The following is a 5,276-nucleotide window of genomic DNA, read 5'->3' as shown; positions in this document are numbered from 1 at the left end:
TGACCTTGAACCCCTGGACTTAAGGATCTTCCTGCCTCAGCCTCCCAAGTAGCTGAGACTACAGGTGTGTGCTATCATGCCTGGCTAATTTGCAATTTGCAAAAAAAAAAAAAAAAAAAGAAAGAAAGAAAGAAAGAAAAAAGAAAATAAAATTATAGAGACAGGGTCTGCCTATCTTGCCCAGGCTGGTCTTGAAGTCCTGGCCCCAATCAACCTTCCCTCCTTAGCCTCCTGAGTCTTTCCAGGATTACAAGTACGAGCCACCACATCTGGCCTGCATATATTTTTGCAAACTCATTCCTAAGTACCGACACATACACACATATACTTTTCATATTCTTCTATTTTTTTTTACTTCTATTTCATGGAAGGACATTATTTTTTTAAAAGCAAAAATGCTATTATTTGGAAACTGTTTCTTTTTTCACTCAATAATTTATCTGAACATCTTCCCAAATCAGGACATATTCATCGACTCTATTACATTCAGTGATTGTGTGGCATCCTGTTTTATGGCAGCACCGTAATTCATTGAACTCATTTCCTAATGGTAGATATTTAGGAATTTCCAATTTTCTGTTCCTGCTAAGATTAACAGTTCTAGCTAAATCTCAGTGCATCCTTATAGAATCTTAATGTGAAATTGATGGATCTAAAGGTGTATATTGCCCAACTGCCCTCAGGAGAGATTGTAGCTATTTATTCTCACAGTGTTTGAGACTCGCCACAGCCCCACCCCCAACACACACACAAACGTGTTGTTGTTATTCATGGGAATATTCTTTCGTTAGGAAAAAAAAAGGGTTGACAACTTGATACATGAAATGCTATCTCATTATTGTTTTATTTAGCATTTCTTTAATTATTAATTGGGGTCAACAGGTTTTCATGTGCCCATTAGCCATTTTTATTTTGTCTTTGTGAATTGCCCATTCATGTCTTTTGTTCATTTCTCTGTTGGATATTCTTTCTAACACAGTTGTCTTATTTTAGGTGAGTCATTCTTAGCTCTGGCATATTAGAATCGCCTGGAAGACTTTTTAAAATGCACACCCCACACACACACGCACACATACACACACCCCACACACAAGGAAAGCAGGCAAGAAAGCATCCCATCTCAAGATAAATATTTGGTGGGGCATGGGTATGAGTATTTTTTGAAGTGTTCTTGTGCTTCTAATTTGCAGCCATGGTTGAAAACCACTGTTATAAATTAGATTTCTCCCACTGTCTGGCTCCAAATGCTTTCATGCAGAATCTATTCTCATTTTGTTGACACCCAGTTTTCTCTTATGAAAAATGGGCAGCAGAACTGCAAAGCAACACAGCACCCCCTCCCAAATTCTGCAAATCCCATGGGGGAGACCGAAGTTTCGGGAAGGAGGGTGAGACAGATGCTGTGGTCAGGCTGTTTGCCAGGTGGATTGGGAAAAATTAAAAGAGCTTTCTCAAGCAATGAGACTTGCCCTGTAGACAGTGTGAGCTCTCAGTGGAGGAGGAGAGAGCTGGGGTCTTATGGGACATTTGCTTCTCTGTTGCACCCATCTTCAGATACATAGCAATCTTACCCTTTCGAGGACTTCGAGGCTGAAGATTAGCACTTTATCTGAGGCAGTTCATCCCCTTTCGTGAGAGACTGGAGAAGTTTGGGCCCAAGGAACTGAGTCCTTCAGGAGACAACCTGTCGTGACATCAGAGGAATCCCTTGGGGGTACAGGGACTCCTCCACCACTTCTAGCCCTCTTTAGGGATTTATGACATTCTCAAACTTACTTAAATTCATTTGTATTAAAACGCACAGGAGCCACTCCCCTTCCTCTTCACCTCTGTTCCACCTCAGGGCATGGGGTCCCACCTGGGGGACAGGATGAATGAAAGGGTCTTTCCAGTGTTCAGTCAGGAAGGTCCCTGGAAACCCCTAGGCTGGCTCAGTGCCCCTCCATGTTGGAGACTGCTGAGGCCTCGTGGAGGATGACAGCAAATTTGGGTTCTCCAGGTGCTGTTGCTCCTGAAGTTGGAAGAATATGGTCAACGGCCTGAATCCTACTAGTCCACTTGGTGTCAGTGTGTGGTCCTGGGCCTCAGTTTCTGCATCTGTAAAATGGAGATAGTAATGTTGATAGTCAAGGTTACTAACAGGACTGAAAACACAGCACATACAACACTGTAGCTGCTTGATTAATGCCAGGGGTGCTCTGTGGAGGTCCTTTCATGCCCTCACCCTCTCCAGTCAGGGCTAAGGGTTTTGAGTTTAGCTCCAGACTCTCCATCCTTTCTTTTTTCTTCTGAGATGGAGTTTCACTCTCGTTGCCCAGGCTAGAGTGCAATGGCGTGATCTCAGCTCATCGCAACCTCCTCTGCCTCCCGGGTTCAAGCAATTCTCCTGCCTCAGCTTCCCAAGTAGCTGGGATTACAGGCATGCTCACCATGCCTGGCTAATTTTGTTAGAGGTGGGGTTTCACCATATTGGTCAGGCTGGTCTCAAACTCCCGACCTCAGGTGAGCCACCTGCCCTGGTTTCCCAAAGTGCTGGGATTACCCGCGTGAGCCACTGTGTCCGTTGACTCTCCATCCTTTCATCCCCAAGTCATCCTCTACTCATTCCATTGCCTCAGGGGTACAAGAGGCAACCCCCACTCAACTGGTCCCCCAGCCTCCAGCACCGTGCAGCACCTATGCCAGAAGCTATGTCCCTTGGCTGGCATCCTCTATCCTCTCTCCCACCCTCTCCCTGTGAACCCCAAGCAACCTCAACCAGTTCCTCGCTACCCTTGCACTTTGCTGCCTGGACTTGACTTTAGACATTCTATTGTAAGTTTAATTTTTATTGAGCACTTACTCTGTGCCAGGGACCATGTTTTGTATTCATTACCTTATTAATTACTCACAAAAACCTTTCATTATCCCATTTTACAGATGGGAAAGCCAGACTAGTTGGTGAAAACTGCCCAAAGCTACAGGGGCATCAGGGAGCAGAGCTGGTACTCTGACCCCATCCCGCTTTACTGACCTCCTAGGAAGCTTAGATTTCAGGGGATGTCCTCTGTCCCTCCCCCGAGCTCCCACTGCGTCCTACTCCTCTCTCTCTTCCACACTTGCCCCACCCTGCCCCACACTGCGATTTTCTGGCTACCGCTTATCTCCACTGACCGTGATGAGTTCCTCCAAGGCAGAACACATGTCTTTGTAGTTTATTCATCTTTGAGTCTGGCACAATGCTTAGAACATTGCAGGTTCTTAAATTATTTTTCTAATTCAAAAGTAACACGTGCTCATTATGGAAAACAGAAAAAATAAAGCAGAAACCAAGTGCCACCTATGAACCCATCACCCAAAGAAAATCATTGTTAATATTTTGACAAACTTTCTTCCAGTCCTTTTTAAAAATATATTTTTCCTTAGGCAAATAATACGTATTTTGCATAAAGTAGGTATCATACAATACCATTTTCTATGCTGCTTTTCACCTCATATCACCAGCAATTCTCCATGTCATCAGAACTGTTTTGAAAATGGGATTTTTTGATGGCTGCAGATTGTTCTCGCATGTGACTGAGCACTCTTCTTTAAGCTCCTCCCACATTGTTGGGTTTTTCTGTTTGTTTGTTTGTTTCTGAGACAGAGTCGTGCTCCATTGCCCAGGCTGGAGTGCAGTGGCTAGATCTTGGCTCACTGCAACCTCCACTTCCTGGGTTCAAGCGATTCTCCTGCCTCAGCCTCACAAGTAGCTGGGATAACAGGTGCCACACCCGGCTAATTTTTTGTATTTTGGGTAGAGACAGAGTTTTGCCATGTTGGCCAGGCTGGTCTCGAACTCCACCCCATTCCTCCCAAAGTGCTGTGATTCCAATTGTGAGCCACTGTGCCTGGCCTATTGTTGGTCATTTAAGGCCTCTCTGATTAATCCCATGGAAGAAATTCCTGAAGTAGAATTGCTGGAATAAAGAAAAGGAGTATGTCCAGGCTCTTGACAGCACAACTGGCCCTGAACAAACCCCTGCTCTATCAAACCCTCTCCCATCCTCCCCAAGCAGACCAGCCAGAAAGCCCCATCTTCTGGGGTCCTCCTCTCACCCCTAATCCCCAGCCCCCAACCCCCTACAACCCATTCAAAGGCTTAGAAGCAGGTGAGAGGGTCACCTGGAAGATGGTACTTGAGAGACCTGGCTGGCCTAGCCCAAATCTCCCCTCACTGTGATCCGTACTCCACCATCAGAATCATCCTGAGTCAAGGGCAGGGTGATTCAAAGGTTGTTGGCTGCAAAATGGACTTCTGGTGGGAGACATTGTGCAGTAAGCCAACAGTCCTTAACAAACCATGGCCTTAACCCTCCCTGTCACTAGGTTAAGAGCAGAGACTTGGGTCTCAGGGGATGGGACACATTATGGAGTTATGAATGTGTTAAACTTTATTGTAAATATTATGTAAACATATTTTAAAATATTCTGGAAAAAAGACAAAAAGTTATGGTCACATCTTTTGAATTATTCCACATTTTTTCTAGGTGGAAAAAGAACGGAAGTAGTTCCTTCCTATGAAATGGAAATAATCTTCAGTGAAGGTTGAAAGTATCTTCAAATGTATCCCAAACCTTCTGGGATAGATTTTCACTCAGCCTATAAATGACATCCATGAAGCAAGGGTCCATGTTCCCATGTGAGCCATGCCAGGTGCTGTGAGCCGCTGAGACCATCGACAATAGAGGGTCAGAGTGCTTTTTCAGCTCCATTGTCAACAACTTGGGAGGTAATCTAAACAGATACTAAGTGGATCAATCCTTTGAGGAAATCTGTGTCAATTTCCAAGTCACTCCTGGTCATCACCCAGGAAAGACCATTTTTATTAAAGAACCCCAGGGCTGCCTGCAGGAACCATTTTCCCTGTCTCACCAGTCAATAATCAGCAGGACACCCTGCTATTTGAGGGAACAAAGGCAGGGTCGCTGTCCACGAGGGGCTCAGTCCACCCTCCGGCTCTGTCCACCCTCCGGCGGGGTCTAGGCTCTAGAGCCAAGGTTCTCAAGCTTCCACAGCGTAAAAACCGCCTGGAGGTCCACAACACCCAGTCTGCTGGTGCAGGGGTTCTGATCCAGAAGGTCTCGGGTGGCTACAGGAGCCGCATATTTTTCCACCGAGGTCCCTGGGGATGAGGCTCTTGGCCCCAGAACTGGGCCCAGGAGGTCAGAGGGAGTGACCGCAAGGCGCGGCGCCGCGGGGAGACAGCCCGGGCTCAGATCCCAGGGTGGAGGCGGGGACGAGCGCCCGGCAGAAAG

The 5,276-nt window shown here is 46.2% G+C and overlaps 1 long non-coding RNA gene across 1 annotated transcript in view; it reads right to left on the bottom strand.

Moving 5' to 3' along the window:
• Window positions 1–5,276, bottom strand: part of LOC105543531 — a 9,522-nt gene that overhangs the window by 1,955 nt on the left and 2,291 nt on the right. Inside the window, exons 2-3 of the long non-coding RNA XR_001006635.1 lie at window positions 1,777–2,097; window positions 1,572–1,684 (exon numbers count right to left, since the gene is read on the bottom strand). This is a non-coding gene — a long non-coding RNA (uncharacterized LOC105543531). The remainder of the gene's footprint in view (window positions 1–1,571; window positions 1,685–1,776; window positions 2,098–5,276) is intronic.

Source organism: Mandrillus leucophaeus, unplaced genomic scaffold (assembly GCF_000951045.1).
Source record: "Mandrillus leucophaeus isolate KB7577 unplaced genomic scaffold, Mleu.le_1.0 Scaffold285, whole genome shotgun sequence".
Lineage (NCBI taxonomy): Eukaryota > Metazoa > Chordata > Mammalia > Primates > Cercopithecidae > Mandrillus > Mandrillus leucophaeus.
The sequence above is the reverse complement of the archived record's forward strand: the minus strand, read 5'-3'. Positions and strand labels throughout refer to the sequence as shown.